At 40.6% G+C, this 21,402-nt stretch overlaps 2 long non-coding RNA genes across 4 annotated transcripts; one reads left to right on the top strand and one right to left on the bottom strand.

Moving 5' to 3' along the window:
• Window positions 1–14,385: 14,385 nt before the first annotated feature.
• Window positions 14,386–17,028, top strand: LOC138224790 (uncharacterized). 3 transcript variants are annotated; one of them, XR_011183232.1, is made up of 3 exons: window positions 14,386–14,864; window positions 15,292–15,381; window positions 16,705–17,028. It is a non-coding gene; the product is annotated as an uncharacterized lncRNA (long non-coding RNA). The 3 variants fall into 3 exon arrangements; XR_011183230.1 differs by having other exon boundaries at window positions 15,289–15,381; XR_011183231.1 differs by lacking the exon at window positions 16,705–17,028 and adding an exon at window positions 15,954–16,039 and having other exon boundaries at window positions 15,289–15,381.
• On the bottom strand, window positions 15,383–21,012 carry LOC138224791 (uncharacterized). The gene is made up of 5 exons (XR_011183233.1): window positions 20,890–21,012; window positions 18,887–18,963; window positions 18,325–18,484; window positions 16,665–16,808; window positions 15,383–16,031 (listed from the first exon to the last, which is right to left on the bottom strand). It is a non-coding gene; the product is annotated as an uncharacterized lncRNA (long non-coding RNA).
• Between the last annotated feature and the right edge of the window lie 390 nt (window positions 21,013–21,402).

The following is a 21,402-nucleotide window of genomic DNA, read 5'->3' as shown; positions in this document are numbered from 1 at the left end:
TGTAAGTTTTTGGCTGCAAAATCTGGAGAGCACAAACAGTTTCTGAGAAACAATGCGATGGGTGTTTTGTACTTTGCGCCACGGCCGCAAGGGGACACCCTATCGCATCGTGACTTGGAAACTGCGGGGGCTACCCCCTTTTTAAGTCGCTCCAGATTTTCCCGCCTTTTTAGATAGTCTCTGGGGGGTTAGGGTCCTTAGCAGGGAGCCCAGGTACAGCCCCTAGGGGAGGAGAAGGGAGGATTGCTCTAGCCAAGCCCCCTCACTCCCAGCTGAGAGGAGGCACCCAGGGCGGACTCAGCCTATCAGTCACAGCTTGCAACTGAGAGACTTCTAACTAAGTCCACACCAGGAGACCTGCCTCTCTGCAGGGACCTAGGCCATCACCAACCTGCCTTCCCCTGCTGCTGGGAGTGAGTGGGCTTGGCTAGAGCTGCAGTCAATCGCCCAGCCCCTCTCTCCAAAAAGAGGAGTAGACGGGGCTGGGTTTGATTGATGGGAGGAGACCACGCCCTGAAAGAGCCCCGGTATATACTAAGTTTTTTGGCGGGAAAATCTGGACAGACTTAACAAGGGGGTAGCCTCTGCAGTTTCCAAGTCACAAAGCGATAGGGTGTCCCCTTGCGGCCAGTGACAACAAGGAAAAAACAGCCCTTCGCATTGCTTCTCGGAAACTGTTAGTAAAGTCTCTCCGCCAAAAAACTCACCAACACCGGGGGTTTTCAGGACCAAGGGGATACTGAACTCTGCACGAGAACAGAAAGAACAAAACACTTCAAAATCCAATAAACAATTTATTGAGCGAAAATTGCATACAAAACAAAGCATTCCGGTACGAGAGATGCACAGACTCGAAGTGAAAATGAACACATTTTAAATTTCAAAGCATCAAAGCAAGGCTACATTAATGCTAAAGACTTTTTACAAATAAACAGAGTACAAAAACATTTGCATGCAAGCACATGGAAAAGCACAGAAATATACAGCACGTTACTGTTTCTCCGAGGGATCTGTCGAGGCAGCGACCAGAGTGAAGACGGGAACTTCGTTGCCTTTCCTGCAAAACAACAGAAATCAGTATTAGTTGTGCTTTCTGTTACAAACAGCTTCTCGCATTTATACCAGCTAGTTAGATCGAGCTTCCGTATGTACTGACACGTCCAGAAGATGAAACAGTTTTAAATGATTTACAGTTGAAATAAAGCACTTAGTCTGCTGTATCGCGAAATGCTCCTGTTGAACAGATATCGAAGCACTCAGGTTTGCTTTTCAAGTGTGCAAAATAACGAAGGCACAATCAATAGAGCTACTGTACATGTTTATCGATTAGAACGAATCTATCACATTCAAATGTTTTTTACAACTTCCATTTTGATTAACATTCGTTTTCTGAAACAACTTCGTTAACACGTGAACAATTAATCCAAATATTTTGGGCTCCATTGTTTTAATTCTTGTGATGTAATTTGGAAGCCAAAACGGTTTCTTATGAATCTGTATTATGCGCACCCCCCCAAAAAAGGCTAAAGTGATAGCAGTTTAACAACTTCTGCCATGGAGAAATTTAGCGTGGCTTAGTTTGACTCCTTTGGATAAGGTACATAACGTTTATCAACAACAATTTTCTGGAGATACAGTATATACTGCACTTCAATGTGAAACGCGTAAACGAATAAATAGGTTTATACTTACATAGATAATTCCAGCAGCTGAGCCGAGCATGTCCTGTTCGAAGACACCAAACTGGAACACACGAACATGTATTTAGACGACCTTTAACAGATAATTTAAAACAAAGTTCCTTAGCAGCAAACGGCGTTTTCATCGGGAGAGATAGCGCAGAACATATTTAAAATAAAAATCAGTGTAAAGAAATGAATACAATGTTTAAACCTCCGTTTATACTCCCAATATTAAGCGAGGATCGTGTCCTGTCCGAAGACACTAAACTGAAAACACTAATAACAGCAGAATTCAGAATTTAAACACCATTTAAACATAAAGTATTCGTTGTAAGGGTTTTTTTTAACCATTTTACCACGAATAGACGAACATAACCACCTAAAATACTCTAGAAAACAATGAAAAAAAACTGAATTCTAGAAGAGCTATTTTCAGTTTGGACGAATGCTTAAATGTGCGGGCAAATTTCACGAAATGTTGATAAAGAAAATTAAGATAGACAGAAAAGCGACGTTTTCATTCTGCCAATACAGCAGTGTCTTTAGTGCTACAAAAGAGCTTTTCCTCGATGTAAAAGAAATACTCACGCTGTTTGTGGAACACAAGTTTAAAAAAGGAGAGAAGCGTTGGAAAAGAGAGACAATAAAAATGCTATTTAGCGCCTAACGAAAATAAGTGTTTACTGCTTTCTCCTGTGAGGTTTAGACTACATAACTACATTAATTAAATCTTATTTACATTAAAATAAATGAAACATAAAATTAATCACAAAAAGACGCGGAACAAACTCACTCAGCTCCCTCCTCTCTCGCAGAACCTGGCGGACAGGTGAGCAGGGCGTGGCCTGCGAGGGATGTCATTCAAGTGGGCGTGGTTACCGGCTGACTGGGCAGGTGGCTTTTTTTTGTCTCGTCTTTTTTCCTACTTCCGAAAACCTGTGGAAGAAATCAAGCGTGTTTTCAAAAGCAACCATGAATTACACGTTTCAAAATCTTTTTTTTCCCCATGTCCATTAAGGTAATCACAGCTGGTGCATTTAATACTTATTAGTATTTGAGGGCCACAGGAATATGAATTAAAGAATTTACTAGAGAAACGTCTGCACACTTCAAAAAGGAGCGCACACGAGAAATAGGGAACAGACACTAAAAAAAGAGAACGCACACTCGATATCGACAAACATGAAACTCTCTAGGAAAAGAGAACGCCCACTCGAAAAAGGGGTTCACTCTAGAAGAGTGTCAGCACACACTGCAAGAAGACGGGCACTCTAGAAACCAGAATGCACCCAAGAAGAGCTGGCACATGCTAGAAAAGGCAAACACTCTAGAAAAAAAAAAGCACATACCAGAGAAAGGGTACGCACACTAGAGTGCAGACTATACAATGGAGTTCAATCTGGAAAAAGGGAACACGCACTAGGAGAAGAGAACACACTAGAAGAGAACAAGCACTAGAAAAGGGGAGTGCACAGACTCACTTAACGTAGTGCACACTATAAGAATGGAAGTGCATACTCAAAAAAAGGAACACACTCTCCGACAAAGATGGCACACAAAACAAAGCAGCATTCCCGAGAAAAGGGAACACACTGGGAAAAGATAGCGCACAGTAGAAAAAGGGAGTGCACAATAGCAATGGGAGTGCGCTAAAAACAAATCGCACTCGCACTAGAGAAAGGAGCACACAACTGAATAAAGAGCACACACTAGATGAAGCAAACACACTTGAAAAAGGAACACAGTCTATAAAAAGGGAATGCACACTAGAAAAAGTAACGTACACAAGAAAAAGGAGTGCTCAGTAAACAAAGAGAGTGCACACTAGAACAAGGAGCACACAACTGAAAAAGGAGTGCACAGTAAAAAAAGGAACGCACACTAAAAATTGTGAGTGCACACTAGAAAAAGGACATGCACATGAGGAAAAGGACCACACACTGGAAAAAGAAAATACACGCTAGAAAAGAGTGCGCACTAGAAAGGAACATACATTTGAAAAGGGAACACACACCAGAAAAAGAAGCGCACACTGTAATGATCGTACCCATGTGGTGTCTTTCGTCTAGCAGTGGCAAAGGAAAACTGTCACATTCTCACAAGGGCTCAAGGTTTTCCAGGGCTTGCTGAATACGCCAGATCTCTTTCAGGTGATCTGTATTTAATTACAACGATTCCGTTCATTACTGCATTTCTCATTTACTCTATTTAAAGCCTTAGCCCTGCTTCAATGGTGCTCCATCACTGTCCTTTTTACCCCCTTCACTTCTCACCTCTGCACTTTTTTCTCCATTCATGTTGTTATTCTGACCATGTGCTGTTTGCTAGCTAGTTCTGTTGGTGGAGCACGAGACTCATAATCTCAGGGGAGTGGGTTTGTGTCCCACGTCGGGCGCCAGGTCCTCCGTGTTGGATGTAGGGCACAAGGCTAACCACCCTGTTCCCTAAAAAAACCAATGTTACGGAAACACGCACGGGATGTTGCTGCCCTACAGGCCAGCAGTGGCATATAGGGCAAACACCCTTCTGTCCTGTTGGCTCCCCTGTCCTTTTTACCTTGTTCTTGTCTTGCCCTGTTCTCCAGTTCCCCAGGCAGGTCTCACGGATGTCAGAAGGGCAAGCCGTGGAATGGCCAGGAGAGCAGTAGAGACCCAATGCGTAGTGGTAAAAGGGGGCAAGATGGAGGTTAGCCCAAGCTCAGGGGGTCATACGATGTCAGAATAGAAACCTATGCCCTCAGGACACGACGTGGGGCGACCTGGTGCTCGGCGGGTCTCAGGACACCCGTACCCTCAATGCTGAGCCAGGAGCAGAGCAGACACAGGAAGTAAATAGGCTACACCGCAGGACACACCGGAAAGACATGAATAATCACAAGGAACAAGGAACAGGACAGAAGGAGAGCGCCCTCTAGGTGTACAGGGCGTGACAGCAGGTGCCTCAGCAGCCTTTCCAGGTGGTCGTCTCAGCCGGGATCCCGAAGCCCGTCTGCACCTCTGCCCTCTTCCTGATGATGAACAATCCCCTGGATTTCTTGAATCTGTGCTGTGTCCTTGTTCTCATTCTTCATTCCCGTGGTGCCTCACTATGGTGTTTCCCAGCTTGGAGCCTTTTTCAAACTTATAGAAGGACAGGATGAAACTAAATTCTACACGTTACCAGGGAGAGTCAGGCAGATCTCATGTTACTGCTGTTGTGGACAGTTTATTTAGTGTTTGTGGTCTTAACTGTAAAGGGCTGATGGAGTTTATGTGAACAGTGTGTGAATTAGTGGGGCTTATGCTGTATACAATGGGTCTATAAGAAAGCAGAACTGCAGTAGGAGGAGGTCAAAGTTTGTGTTTGTACAGTTTGTAGGTTGAACTCGATTAGAAGATCACACATAAGTCAACAGGTGGAGATTAATTTGCTACATATTCAGGCATAATCAACACAGATGTGCATTAAAAAATGACAGAAGGAAATGGAAATTAAAAGCCAGTTGATGGTGTCTGAGTATTGAGAAAGCTGGGAGGAGTCTTTAACATTCAGTAACATCACCAACACTTTACTCAAAGTGTGCAGGAGTGGCCCTGAAGGATTAGGGAAGAGTAGGAAATGAAAAAATACAGTTGGACTTTTTTATTTAGAAAAGTCAGAATTGACGACTCTACTGTCATTTCAAAGAGATTATAGAAAACTCACCATTAAAAGAACTCATTTTAAAATAAGAGGTTGCCTGTGGCAAAGATTAACAACATTTCATAAAGCAATGTAGGTAATGCTCCATTTTAATAAGTGCTTTGACTATTTTCCAAGAATAAATGATTTCTTTAATTTAATTTCACTCAAAATTCGCCAATTCTCTTCCAAGAATAATGGTCCTGGAGTGTGTTAATGACACTGAACAAAAAGCAAAATAAATATATCATATATTTTTGTACATTTCAGACTTTCTTCTTAATGTGGTATGTTTCTGCTTGTCTTGATCATGAAGCCCAGGACAGTCAAAGCTAAGAAAGCTGCTCCCAAGAAGAAGTGAGCGATAGACTTCTAAGAGCCACCAGCCCTCCGTGGAGAGAGTGCAGCTCTTTACACAAAGGGTTGCGGGAGAATGGCGCAGGTACATAGCTACTTTATACAAGAATCTCTGACCATGTGGGATATTTATTTTCTAAATCTGATTAATGTTTCCTGATTGTCTCGAACAGGTGCAACATAATTCATGGAGTAAGAAGTCAGGTAAAATGTTTTGTTACATGTAGCTTTTCAATTCCATTGAAGTGTGTGACTTTTCCTCTGGTCACAGCTAAAGTTGAAGATTTATTAAGGCGTAACATAACAAATCTATCTCTAGTATCAACAACGGTGAAATCTGTGTCGATCTGAATTTTAAAGTTGCGTTGTGCTCTCGCATGTGAGTGATCTCGGTTCTTATTGGTCTTTTTTGCTTAAATACACATAAGGTATCATGTTAAAACATTGTTACTGAGCCTTTGATGATGGTCGGTGAACTATGAGGAACAGGGGTGGAGCGTCATTATTGGAGTGGACACCCATATGAAACCAAAGCCTCTTCTGCTGGTTGATAAGCCAGAAATACAACTGCTAAATACAGTAATGTGTTAAAGAAAATAGTACTTGAATTTGTGACTTAACTGAGAACAAATGTTGCATTTTATCCTTAGTTACGTGAGTGTTGTACATTGTGCTCACTTTTCTTTTTTGTGGTTCCTTTGTATTTTAAGAATTACACACATACAACTACTTTGCAAGTAGATGATGAGATGTACATTACACAATGACCTTACACAAAATTATCTCTGTGAGGTGTTAAAATAATTTGAACTCTTGTTGAAGTGAAACACAACAGGTCTATTTTTTTGTGTTGCTGCTTAACTTAAGATCAAGGATACTTTTTTTTTTGTTAAACCTATGTGTACATTATACTAAAAGTTAAATACAGTTGGAGAAAAAAGATAAAATAACAGATACAATTGATACCAGGATGGGAATACAGAACCTTTGTGGAGAATGTCAATTGAAAGAATTTAATAACCAAATAATGACTGGGAAAGAAAGAAAATCTCTTTTAACTAAGAAAGTGCTACAGGTCCTGTAAGGTTACTGCTCGACTGGGGCAGAGCTCAGGGTGCAGAGATCACGCCTGTCCAGCGGAGGGAGTAGAGCAGTAGAGACGTAATGTTGTTTGTAATCCTAAGGAAACTGCAGTGAGACGATAAGAATTAAGAGCAAGTGGGAGCTGGTCTGAAAAAAAATTGCAATTACCTTTAGATAAAAGAATAGAAGAAGTTTTAGTAAGGCAGTGTGAACTGCTTTGACACAAACCAAGGGAAACGTGAAAGAATGCCATGGAAAAGTGTGTTTAAAAGTTCTTTACACAAAGGGTTGTGGGAGAAGGGCGCAGGCCACCCAGCCATTTTGTAGAAAACGACAGCCTGTCTTCTTTGCAGCAATGGCTGCATGAGATTATCAAATCAAATTGATACCGGTAATCAAAAAGGCTGCATGGATCGAATACTGTTCTCTCCTTTGAACTTGCTTCTATTTGAAATGTTCTTGTAACTTCTTCAGTGAGCATGACTAAGAAGAATACAAAGGTAGTACATTGAGTCTATAATAAACGTTTACAGACGAAAAATCATCAGACTTCCTGGTGCAGCCTTAAGGTAAATTACGTTATAGAAGAGTAAATGTCCTGCTAACAACTTTAGACCCCACAGCTCAACCAACATATTTCTAAATTCTTTCATTCATATTCCAGTGGCCCTCAAATACTAATAAGTATTAAATGCACTAGCTGTGATTACCCTGATGACCATGGAAAAAAGGATTTTGAAACGTGTAACTCAAGGGGGCTTCTGAGAACATGCTCGATTTCTTCCAAAAGTTTTCAGGTGGAAGAAAAAAGCCACCTGCCCCGTCAGCCGGTAACCACGCCCACTTGAATGACATCCGTCGCAGGCCACGCCCTGCTCACCTGTGGGCCAGGGTCTGCGAGAGAGGAGGGAGCTGAGTGAGTTTGTTCCGCGTCTTTTTGTGATTAATTTTATTTTTCATTTGTTTTAATGTAAATAAGATTTAATTAATATAGTTATGTAGTCTAAACCTCACAGGAGAAAGCAGTAAACACTTATTTTCGTTAGGCGCTAAATAGCATTTTTATTGTCTCTCTTTTCCAACGCTTCTCTCCTTTTTTAAACTTGTGTTCCTCAAACAGCGTGAGTATTTCTTTTACATCGAGGAAAAGCTCTGTTGTAGCACTAAAGACACTGCTGAATTGGTAGAATGAAAACGTCGTTTTTCTGCCTGTTTATCTTACTTTGGTTTATCACACATTTAAGCATTCATCCAAACTAAAAATAGCTCTTCTAGAATTCAGTTTTTTCTCATTGTTTTCCAGAGTATTTTAGGTGGTTATGTTCGTCTATTCGTGGTAAAATGGTTAAAGAAACCGTTACAGCGAATACTTATTTGTTTAAATGGTGTTTAAATTCTAAATTCTGCTGTTATTAGTGTTTTCAGTTTAGTGTCTTCGGACAGGACACGATCCTCGCTAAATATTGGGAGTATAAACGGAGGTTTAAACATTTTATTCATTTCTTTACACTGATTTTTATTTTAAATATGTTCTGCGCTATCTCTCCCGATGAAAACGCCGTTTGCTGCTAAGGAACTTTGTTTTAAATTATCTGTTAAAGGTCGTCTAAATACATGTTCGTGTGTTCCAGTTTGGTGTCTTCGAACAGGACATGCTCGGCTCAGCTGCTGGAATTATCTATGTAAGTATAAACCTATTTATTCGTTTACGCGTTTCACATTGAAGTGCAGTATATACTGTATCTCCAGAAAATTGTTGTTGATAAACGTTATGCAACTTGTCCAAAGGAGTCAAACTAAGCCACACTAAATTTCTCCATGGCAGAAGTTGTTAAACTGCTATCACTTTAGCCTTTTTTTGGGGGGTGCGCATAATACAGATTCATAAGAAACCGTTTTGGCTTCCAAATTACATCACAAGAATTAAAACAATGGAGCCCAAAATATTTGGATTAATTGTTCACGTGTTAACGAAGTTGTTTCAGAAAACGAATGTTAATCAAAATGGAAGTTGTAAAAAACATTTGAATGTGATAGATTCGTTCTAATCGATAAACGTGTACAGTAGCTGTATTGATTGTGCCTTCGTTATTTTGCACACTTGAAAAGCAAACCTGAGTGCTTCGATATCTGTTCAACAGGAGCATTTCGCGATACAGCAGACTAAGTGCTTTATTTCAACTGTAAATCATTTAAAACTGTTTCATCTTCTGGACGTGTCAGTACATACGGAAGCTCGATCTAACTAGCTGGTATAAATGCGAGAAGCTGTTTGTAACAGAAAGCACAACTAATACTGATTTCTGTTGTTTTGCAGGAAAGGCAACGAAGTTCCCGTCTTCACTCTGGTCGCTGCCTCGACAGATCCCTCGGAGAAACAGTAACGTGCTGTATGTTTCTGTGCTTTTCCATGTACTTGCATGCAAATGTTTTTGTACTCTGTTTATTTGTAAAAAGTCTTTAGCGTTAATGTAGCCTTGCTTTGATGCTTTGTAATTTAAAATGTGTTCATTTTCACTTCGAGTCTGTGCATCTCTCGTACCGGAATGCTTTGTTTTGTATGCAATTTTCGCTCAATAAATTGTTTATTGGATTTTGAAGTGTTTTGTTCTTTCTGTTCTCATGCAGAGTTCAGTATCCCCTTGGTCCTGAAAACCCCCGGTGTTGGTGAGTTTTTTGGCGGAGAGACTTTACTAACAGTTTCCGAGAAGCAATGCGAAGGGCTGTTTTTTCCTTGTTGTCACTGGCCGCAAGGGGACACCCTATCGCTTTGTGACTTGGAAACTGCAGAGGCTACCCCCTTGTTAAGTCTGTCCAGATTTTCCCGCCAAAAAACTTAGTATATACCGGGGCTCTTTCAGGGCGTGGTCTCCTCCCATCAATCAAACCGAGCCCCGTCTACTCCTCTTTTTGGAGAGGGGGGCTGGGCGATTGACTGCAGCTCTAGCCAAGCCCACTCACTCCCAGCAGCAGGGGAAGGCAGGTTGGTGATGGCCTAGGTCCCTGCAGAGAGGCAGGTCTCCTGGTGTGGACTTAGTTAGAAGTCTGTCAGTTGCAAGCTGTGACTGATAGGCTGAGTCCGCCCTGGGTGCCTAGTCTCTCTCGGGCCAAGCAACCTCCAGCCCGCCTTCCTCTCAGCTGGGAGTGAGGGGGCTTGGGTAGAGCTATCCTCCCTTCTCCTCCCCTAGGGGCTGTACCTGGGCTCCCTCCTAGGGACCCTAACCCCCCAGAGACTATCTAAAAAGGCGGGAAAATCTGGAGCGACTTAAAAAGGGGGTAGCCCCCGCAGTTTCCAAGTCACGATGCGATAGGGTGTCCCCTTGCGGCCGTGGCGCAAAGTACAAAACAACCCATCGCATCGTTTCTCAGAAACTGTTTGTGCTCTCTCCAGATTTTGCAGCCAAAAACTTACAGCAGCGAGACACCAGCCCAGAGCAAACCCTCCCAACACACCTTAAAAAATAGAAGACAATTCAGAAAATGAAATCAACAGTTTTTATTGCAGAATACACAGCACAAGCAGTAGCAGCAGCCAACAGGAAACATTACAAACTTCAATACATCAAGGGAAAGATACACCACTGAATCGGTACATTACAGATCAAGCCACTGGAGTCAAAAATGAAATTCAAGGAAAAGCGCACACTGTCAAGAATAACTTGCCAACGCACAAGGAGTTGCTGGAGAGGAGATCTTCGGATCGCCGAGGAGCAGGAGCCGCAGAACTGAAGGCAAAAGAAAAAAACATCGTTAACAAGATATCGGATTTGCAGAATCGATTCGCATGACTTTCTGAAGTCTATTAACTTTTTTAATCAGCTAAAATAAGAAACCAATGAGTAATTTCATGAGAAATCACAGATAAATATCAGCCCCCACTACTCCAGTATTTTGAAAATTCGTTCAGCCGCATAGAAATGCAATTCTATTTATACATTTACAGCGTTTATCATATTCGAGTTAACTCCCTGCTTTGAAAACCGTCGTTAAAAGTTTCAGTATTATCCGTCTTTACCCAATGGATTCAATAGACGAAGAATCTGCGACTTGAGAGTTTCCCATCTCTATTCAACAAAAGCACAACGAAACGAACAGAAGCTTGGTATAAACCCGTTCTGGTGTTAAAATGCAGGGGAGTAGGTGTTGTCTTACGGAGTTACACAAATAGAAATGGTATAGCGAAAGGTAGCATTACTTACCCTGGGGGAAACAACTTTCATAACTCCAGGCGCGTTCTTGTAATCCTTTGTCACCTGGAGAAATAAAATACAACGAATCAGTCAATTCAATATTTTCACAATTGTATAATTTCGGAGCGGAAAGCTTTATTATCCGCAACGAGATCCAACAGAAACTGACTTTATAAAGCAAATGTTTGAAGCTAAACTACAGCACTGGAGACATAATTACATAAATACATTATTAAAATAATTATACGAGAGATAGTATATTACAGATCAAGCTCTGGTGTCCAAAATGAAATGTAAGGAAAAGCACACACTGTCAAGAATAACTTGCCAACGCACAAGGAGTTGCTGGAGCGGAGCTGGAGAGGAGATCGTCGGAGCGCCAAGGAGCAGGACCCGCAGAACTGAAGGCAAAAGAGAAAACAAGTTAACAGCATACCGGATGTGCAGAATCGATGCGCTTGAAGTCTAACTTTTTAAATAAACTGCCTGAAGAAATACGCAATCCCGCTCAAATTCACTAACAAAACAGTCCCACTATTCCAATATTTAGAAAATATGTTCGGCCACATAGAAATTCAACGCTACAAATACATTTAAGAGAAAGTACCACTTACAGCGGGTATCATTTTCGATAAAACTCCCTGCTATGAAAAGCATCCTTAATATTTGTTAGTGTTATCCATCTTTACTCAATTAATAGATAAAGATCCAGCGCCTTAGAGTTTTTATTTGTATTCAACAAAAGCACAACGAAACTAAAAAGAAGCTAGAATGTTTGTATAAACTCGTTCTGTTTTAAAATGCCGGCAACAAGTGTTGTCTTATCGAGTTACAAAAAAACAGTATGGCGAGAGGTAGAAATATAACTTACAGTACCTTTGAAAAACCCTTTTTTATAACAGGAGGCCCCTTCTTTAAATACTTCTCACCTGGAGAAATAAAAAACATACGAATTCGTAATTTCATCTTAATATTTTAGAAGTTCGGAGTGGAAAGGGTAATAGTCCATATCCGCAATGAAGAGAATCACACAACAATTGACTTTATAAAGGAATTTGTTTGGTGGTAAACTTAACATACCTACATACCTAGAAGTACCATATATTTAAAAATACTTCAATGAAAGATAGTATAAGAACGCTTAATTGGAGATTTTAAAACGTCCACAGCACGCCCAAACGGAGAGAACACTAATTACGGCGTCCTTAAACACAAATTAAATCGAAATACATAGAATTAAAAATATAGCAACATGCATAAACACTTGTCTATCTTTACTAGACGTGATATTTGCATTTTTTTAACTTAAAATAAGAAAATTAGAAATAAAACGCAAACGCACCTAACGCCGCAGAAACTCGTCCCGCCGCCATCTTGCCGGGCGCACCTGTGGAACAGGTGGACGGGGCGTGTCCGCTGAGGAAGGTCACTCTGGAGGCGGGCTCGGCTCCTGAAGGACAGCTGGGGATTCAGTTACAAGGGCTCAACACTGACGTTACTGAACATACATAGACATTTTTACTCACCAAAAAATGCATAAAGTATTCAACGGCTGATGATTTTCAGACAAACTGGTACAGCGACATTCACCTACGAGGTTGTTCATCGGGAACGTTTCTCTTGTGGCCAGTTGATCGAATCAAGAGAAACGTAATGGAGAGACCCCTGTCGCTCCTAGTTAGGACTGCACCTCTCTTTCACTGCTGATGCCACACCTGTCCTGAAGGTGTCACAGTGGTATAAGGGGCTGCTTTTTAGAATTGAGTCAACAACTAATCATTTTTAAAGGACCTAAACCACCCAATTGACCCTGTTTTGGAAGGCCCCGAAAATGGAGCCCCCCAAAACGGCCGGCGTGGTAGAGAACAGCCACTTCCACAAACTCACCCCGACAGCGCGAGAGCTACACCCGGGGATAAGATCTCACACTGACGGAGAGGCTCGGGGCTCGAGTTTAACTCACTCTGATCTCTGAGAGTCGCTCTGCTTTCTGAACTTTAGAAGTGTCCGATGGTTCAGCCCGCGGAGCCACCAGGCCGGCCATACAGCATACTGGGCACGTAACTCTCTTATTCAGTCTGAAGCCACGTCCCAGTTCTGAGACCAGACACTTCCCCCTATTTTCTCGCTTTTCAAACATTAAGTCCGCTGAGATGCCTTTATAATGCGGTTTTCTAGCCTTTTTGCGACTGGAAGTGACTTGTTTAACATATCGAATGACAGCGAGAAACAGAGATTCAAAGTTTGCCACAGAGTTGGAGGAGCCTTTATGTCATGTGTCAGACGTGAAGTCCGAGAGGTTAAAATGTTTTATTTTTTAAAACAAAATGTCTGAAATGATTCTAATTCTATTCAAACAATTACTATATGAGCGATATATTCATCTGAATGTTTTACACCCCAGCTGGCGTCTGGACAGAGTATCCCTTTAGATCCTTTATACCAGTAGGTGACACGATAAGACATACTTATATTTCCATGGGCGTTTGATACGGTTAAGAAAACAGAATTGTGATAAAGACGTAATAACACGTTTTGCAATCAACGGTGCATCACATCGCTCCATATTTGTACTACGAGAGATGCTGTTATTTCATATACTATTAGATAAGAAAGTCACTGTAGTCAAGTGCAAAACGTGCAGGCGGTACAAATAAATATCAGACTCCTTGCACTGAACTAGTGGAAGCAGATATTTAGAAGTCTATAAAAGACTCATAAAGGTGATCTCTAAGAGACAGATGCATATTTATTTTAATGAATTTAAAAAGTCATCAAAATTCTATATAGTGTTATATCAGAGTTCTGGCACTGAACTAGTGGAAGCAGTGTCCGTCGGTATTCAGTAGTATACTACCTCGCAGTTGTCATCTCTAAGAGAGAGCTCCAAATTCATTTTGATTCATTTTAAAAAGGCATTCACATTCTATACAGTGTTGTACAGCTGTACACAGGTTATACAGTGAAATGTGTTGGGGAACCATTATCAATGAGCGATGTACAGTAATCAAAGGTGAGATTGATTATCAAATCAATCCAACAGTCAAATATCAACTATACAGTACCAACGGTATAATTCTTTCTACTTGATCCAAAATCGAAAGACAGGAAATCTGAAAAAATGTCGCAAGGTTGACACTCATTTCTCACCTCGTGACCTGGATACCCGGGGATGAATAAAGTATATTTAATTGAAAGCAAATCGTAAGTGTTAAATTAAAGTTTCAATAATGTTACTTCATCCAGATAAAAGTATGGAGTGGGATTGTATTTGTCTGTGAAAGACCGTGTTGCGAAGGCGGAGACGGCTAACTCCAGGATACCGTCCGTGTTTTAGGCATAATCTACATAATTACAAGTCTAAAGCCAGGTTTGATTAATCTTGTATCAGCTTTCGATTGGTCTGCTTTAAAAACGGTTCCGGCTGCCGGAGTGCGTCTTTGCCTTTAAATAGCGGCTTTGCGCCTCGAAGAAAAACACAATCTCGGATGTTTCGCTGAATTTCGGTCAAGGTTTCTTTCTATTAAGACAGGAACAGTTTAGAACTGAAGAAGAGGAGGAATGTGAGCTCCAGAGTAATTAAGAAAAGGACCGTTGCGGACAGTTGGTTTTAGAAATGCCTTCTAGCTTTGAAAGCAAGATTGAATTGCAACTAAACCAACGACTTTCGTATCTCTAAAAGGAACGGAATGCAACGTATCCTTTCTGTTGCCATTTAACATTGCTACCTGTAGTCTGAATGCTTGGTCAGGTTTGTTAGTCGTGTTTCGGCAGGCTTTTTTATACTCTTCTCTCCAGGTCCTCCGCTTTCCTGTCCTTTACAACCGTCCGAACGCCGAAGCGCAGAGCTCCCGTGTTGCGTGAGACTGGAGAGCTGACTGTTGAATTCAAGGTAAGATAATCCAACTTGTCTACACTGCCTGCCCGTAGTCACAGACTGTACTTTCCATCATAAATCTGCTAATCTCCCAGCCCCTTGTTAGTAAAACTTGCTTTAGATCAAACTAGTGCTGTTGAGCAGCTCCAGCTTTGAGCTCTCCCCCTGGCAGGTCCACCTCAGAGTGGAGATGGGGGAGGAACTGAGAACTCGGAAAGGATAAGAGACTCCAATGTTAATTCCAAAGTGCCTTGTGTAGGAATGTAAACATGTCAGACGCTTAATGTGCTTTCTTTTGGGGGAACATGCCCTCAGAAAAATGATCACTGTGCTTTAGGAACAAATCAGACTATCCTCTGAAAGAACATTGCACAGCATGAGCCAGTGTGGTGCTGTAACACAAACACACCCTCACAATCTGCTTTGTTCCATATTTAAGTAGGCATGTTGAGGACAGACTCAACAAGTGAAGCATCTTCCTATACTAAGATGTGTATCTGCTGAAAGGAGGGAGCACCCAGGAACTCTTCAGGTATTTTATTATAAGCCGGGGAGGGGGGGGGACATTTTTATCATTCAATTTCATGTGCATTAAAAGTTAATTACTTGAATCAAAAGCTCTTCCTCTAAACAATATATACAGTTCACTATTTTAGGACAAATATATATCGAATGTAAATCTACAGAGATTCTCCAAGAGACCTGTACAGTACCAACAAGATAAGATCAGCATAAATACCACAAGGAAGAACATGAAATTTGACTTGGAAAAAGCCATATTTCATTAGGAAAACACTTCTTAGTTTGCTTACTAACCGAGTTCTCATTTTCCTCTTTTCGTAAAAAAAAAAAAAAAGGTGAACTGATTCTTTGAAATACAGGAGACATAAAGAGATTTGAGGTTCAACACTTGTAACTGCAGGTGTAGAGCTATGTGTATCAGGTGATGCAATGATCACTGTATCGTTTTCCTAACAATCTATTTCATACTAACATTTGTTAAAAAGAATAGGAATGTGATATTTTAGAATCCCCTGAAAGAGTAGGCCATAACTCCCTCTTAATGATGAAAGAAACTGCTGTTAAGAGTGACCTCTTATGCAGGTGAAGCAGCAGACTATTGACTGTCCAGGTGGTCCTCATGATCCTCCCAGCTCAGGGAAAGGCCTGTGACTGACAGCACTGTTGAGAATGACTTGGACTTGCAGTAAATATGAAAGCAGATTTGACAGTGACAAGGCTTCTTAGACGCAAAAGTGCTATATACACATTTCATGGCCATGTCAAAACGTAGTAATTGATATTGAAAATCATTCTAAGCCTAAAAATCAGTCTGATTCATGCAAGTATAGGTTAACAACCTGCCAAAACGGCCCCCTGTATTACTCAGATATTTACTGGCCTTCGCCAGTCTGGTGTTGGACTGTCCCAGCACGTGTGTGTGTATATATACAGTATATACAGACACATGTTTAACTGCAGATACAAATATAATTCTCAGACTTCAAAATAAGTATTGACAAGTTTGCTGTAGAATGGGGTGTCAGCAGCAGGGAAGGAAAGTAAGAGTATGAATTGAAGTGAGCTGTCTGAGCCCTGTAGAACCCAGAATATTTAAAATATACCTCAGGAGTCTTTGAACTGGGGCTCTGGTATGGAAATTGTGGGGCACAGGGCAGAGTGACACCTACTTGTCAGCTGTTTAAAACCTGACGGCAAACTTGCAAATCACAGAACATGCTTCTTCAGAACATCTGAGGAAGTCAGTAAAGCAAATTCACTAGAGTTACATTAGACCTTAAGCTCTTTATTTACCTCTCACAGCTGCGCTGATAACGTGCTTCTCCCCCCACAGGAGCTCAGGGGTCTTCACCCACAGGAGGGACCCTCTTCACCCCCTCAGTGCAGCTCTCCTGGGGGACCTGCAGCAGCTGCTCAGTCACTGCAGACCAGAACAGACTGAGAGGGAATTAAACAGGAGATTCTGGGAGGCTAGACTGTTGCTGTAGAAACAGGAAAGTGAAAGTAATGTCTATGAAGTCCTGATCACTTTCTTCAACTTGGCTTTGTTCTGCAAGGACAAAGCACCTCCCCAGCTCTGAATACAAAAGGTTAGACTGTTCTGAATAAAAAGAAAAAATGTCAACAATTTGCTTTCTACATTAAATCTCCTTAATTTCCTTAAACAATACAACCTTTGTTGCACCTCCAAATACCTTCCTCTGTGTTGGCTGTCCAAGTTAATCTACAGACAATAATATTGTCAAGGTATTTATATTCATTTACTGTTTCACTATCCATTCCATTTACAATTACAGAGTTCAGAGGATTGGAACATTTCTTTCTGAAATCAATGACCATTTCTTTTGTTTTGTGTTTAAAAACAGGGAATTATCTTGACACCATTTAAAAAAATATATTTTTCTCCTGTCTATGACCGTATTCACCATAATTCAAAAGTCCAAATCAACCAATTATTTGATAATCGCACAGATGTCAGAGTGGCGTACACAATCAGTGTACAATGTGAAAAGCAGTGGGGACCGCACGTACCCCTGTGCTGGTTGCTGATGGTGAGAGATGTCCCTGAGTTCACTTGTACATACTGTTCCCAATAAAGGAAATTGTATATCAACTGAGTAAGTGTATGATGTACACCCAACTCCAAAATCTGCCCTACTCTGTCTCGAGAGATCAGAGCGATTAGGAATTCCAATGTATGTGAACATATGGCAATTAACTACTCTGCTCTACTCTATTACATCAGACTGGTCAGTAATCCTCACAGTCATCTTCCAATCTGTACAATCATTCCAACCTTGAAAAGCTTAAACTCTTTCATCATCCCACGCATGCACACCTTTGTCTTGGGCTTCACTATTTTTAAACTGTCAGTGCAATGGTAATAAGTAAACAGATCAATTAGACCTGATCATCCTGTCAGTGGTTTGATAAGAGCTTTATAACCATTCTTAAAGTTTCCATAACAGAGATCTAATGTTCAAAAAACCTCTTGTCTATTTTTTTATATATTGATAATAAATAGGGAGAACTGACTTAAGCAACCCACCATTAAAATCTCCCCAAATTTTGGGGCATCTGGTGATATTAACTCAAGGTCTTGAATATAATTATAAAGTATTTCTGAGGTAGTTTTATAACTGGCATCAGAAGAAATATACACAAGAGTTACAAGAACCAATCCAAACTCCCATGGAAGGCAGGTCTTAAAGAAACAGATAGGAGTTCCAGATCTGGAGATCTGGCGTGTCAGTTTGAAATTCTGCCTTTAACCATCTTCAACTATCTGTATGTCTCTTGTTAATTGCTTTACCTTCTTTTTTTCTACTTCTCCCTTCTTCCATTGCCCTCTCTTTGTTTTGCTATGGTTTAGTTTAATACCATGTCTTTGTTTTTCCTTTGTCTTACAACAAGTTCTCTAAATCTTTTTCCAAATGGGAAATCACACACTCACCTCATACAGTCAGATGCAGTCTGTGTGCAGCTTGACTGGAGTTTCTACTCTGTCATCTCTGGGTTCGATTTATATGGCCTGCAGGTAAGAGTGCACCTGTGTCTTGTTCCACTATGACATCATGGTGGTGCTCCATGGTGCAGTACCTCTGTTCTGCCATCTAAAAGTGGTCAAAAGTCTCAGTGAAATCTAAGACACTATTCCTAATATACCTCCAATTCAGTACTTTGCCTCTAGTGGCATCACAAAAATGATAAAAACAGACGTTCATAGTTCAGAACAAAGTGATGTGAAACTAACCATCAAAAGTTTACTTTCCACAAATAAACATTTTACAAGAGCAGCCACACATTCTACCAGTGAAGCAGATAGACAGAGTGATAGCTAGAGAATCCAGTTCATATCCAAACCCTGCTAGAGAAGGACAGTGGTACACATGATCATGACAGAGACAGGAAAACATAAGGGAACAACTGTTATTTTAAAAAGTACTTTACTTTGTGCAAAAGAATCAGGATTGCAAAACACATGGTGTGTGGTGGCAGAGCAGAGATACTCCTACCTGCCTTGTGGCAGCTGTGTCTTCTAACAAGCTCAGTGTGCAGGATCTCTCTTTCCCAGAAGAAGAAGCCTTCAGGTCTGAAATAAACCACAATCCAAACACTCTCCATTACAACTGGAGCGAGTCCTCCCATAGGAGTGTTACAGATACAAGGATTCCTAAAATCTCTCACCTTGCACGATCTTGGTGCAAATCATTCTACAAGAAGGTCCAGGTCAAGCTATGCTCAAATTCCTGACATGGAAGAGTCTGGGTTTTCTTCATTTTGTGCCTTGTGTTTGCATGGTGGCTATATCATCCCTACAGGATGTCTAATGGACTGTTCCAATTTGAAAACGTCTGCATGAATGTCAAAGCCTGCTTCAATTTTAGGCAATAGCTAACAACATTCAATTGTTTTTTGACAATGAATAATGGCACTAGGGTAAAATTGCAATCAAATTTTATTCTTTTGAAACATTTCACAGCTTATAAATGGCATACTTTTTACTGCATTTACTTGATTTATAGGTATCATTTAAAATTGTCTCATGCTTTAGTGAGCACAGTCACACTGACTGAGTCTTACACCGTTAAAGTTATATATGTACATTATGGTCACCGTAACACACAGCTCAAGGCTGTTTTAGCAGTTAAACTGAAATCGACGGATTTGCTCTAATAGTGGTCAGAATAAACACCACACAGGATACAAACGAGAAAGTTTTATATACATGTATACACCTACACACACAACATTTGTCAAGTGTGGATTCTGTTGTCAAAAATGATACTTATAATATTTAAGAGCTCTGCTCTAACACATTCTTAGTCATAATAATGCTAAGAGTATTTATGAAGACATAAAATGATTCAGAGGGTAGAAGGTTTTCTTCTTTTTAATTTAAACAAAATGTGGCTCTCTAATCCTACAGGTTGCTTAATCTCCAGAACTTCAAGCACATCCTGTTTCATAAAGAACTGTGTGAACATTGTCATCTAGTGTTGTCACTGACTACCTAGAAAACAATATGATTGGCTGCTCAACGTCTTAAGTCCAGCTGATAGGAATTGAATCGATATTCCTGTTATTGACCAATAAAATCCTCTGTACATGAACAACTGTCCAATAGGAAATCCAGGTAATCCAGCCCCCCCGACAATAGAGCTTGTGTCTAGTATCAGACCTTTGTTCCAATAAAAACACCTCACCCCTTCAGTCAGAAAGAATATTTGAAAAAATAACAATTCTGTAGCTTGATCACATATTAAGGAAGTTTGAGTCTACTCAGGACTGGTACAGAACCTGGAAATGTAGTACTTATCGATTATTAAAATCTGTTACTGCAAGTGGTGTGTAGAGTGAGAGAGACCTGTAGGTCATTGCAAGATATTCTATATTTGGATAATATGTTTAACTGAGATCCATAGAGTGTAGGGCTGTTAGAACTAGAACACTAGAACAGTCAAGCCACACTGTTTTGGGGGGCTACACAAGATGATGTTATCGGACATAATGGGGTTTATTCTTTAATATGAAATAAAGTAATTTGTCAGAATCATCACTAATGTGTTTAGGAAACTCCAGTTTGATTGAACCACACAAAATGAGAAACTCCCTCTGGTTTTGACAGTAAGACACGACCTGCCAGCGATGAATCTCTGATTAATCAGGACTGACAGCTCTGTTCTGTTTTAAGAACATCACTGTCACAGCTGTGTTTACTTGTGTGTTATCACCTGTTCCTGAATCAAAATCTTTAAGAGAAAATAGTTGACGTGTTAATACGAGAAGATGTGCCTTAAGCAGATGTAAAACATGAATATTTCCAACCGCATCAGCCGATTAAATCTCCAGGGAAAACAAGATAATCATGTGCCGGCTCACGAATCTTTTCTCAAACTGAAATATTTATATCTTTCACAGAGATATGTAGTTTGAGTTACTCATAAAAAAACCCTAAAAAATAAAAGTATTGAATCCATGAGACCGCGAGAAAATCCCCGACCGCTATAGAGCTCACCTCTGTCTGAATCTAACTCCCCCACATTTCCTGCATGGTCGCGTTTACATGACGTCATCGACACCAGCCTCACCTGCGCCAGGCGAGCCGAGTCCCACACATGAGTAGTGGAGACACCACCGGCAGCAGGTGAGTTCATTGTTGCTGGAATTGTTTGCTTTGTTTATTAGTTATCTGTGGATTCCTGCAAAACTCACACCGTTTTTTTTTTGGTTAAGTTTTTGTATTACTTTAAGTAACAAACTAAGAAAATGTGGTTTTTATTTTTATTGTAAATGTGAACAATAGGCAACATCTTACGAGTGACTTCCAGGGACCTGTAATGGTTTTCGCGTTCACACACGTTGTCGGTGTCTGAGTTTGTGGTCACGACCCGTTCCACACGGGTAATTCAGCTAGGCAACTAAACACATCTGCAAAGAAAATATTTTACTGATATTCATCTCCTTTACATACAGTATATACACAAATATATTGAGGTTTAGTTTGATTACAGCTTTGAATAAAACTGGT

Source organism: Lepisosteus oculatus, chromosome 23, assembly GCF_040954835.1.
Source record: "Lepisosteus oculatus isolate fLepOcu1 chromosome 23, fLepOcu1.hap2, whole genome shotgun sequence".
In the NCBI taxonomy this organism is placed as follows: domain Eukaryota; kingdom Metazoa; phylum Chordata; class Actinopteri; order Semionotiformes; family Lepisosteidae; genus Lepisosteus; species Lepisosteus oculatus.
The sequence above is the reverse complement of the archived record's forward strand: the minus strand, read 5'-3'. Positions and strand labels throughout refer to the sequence as shown.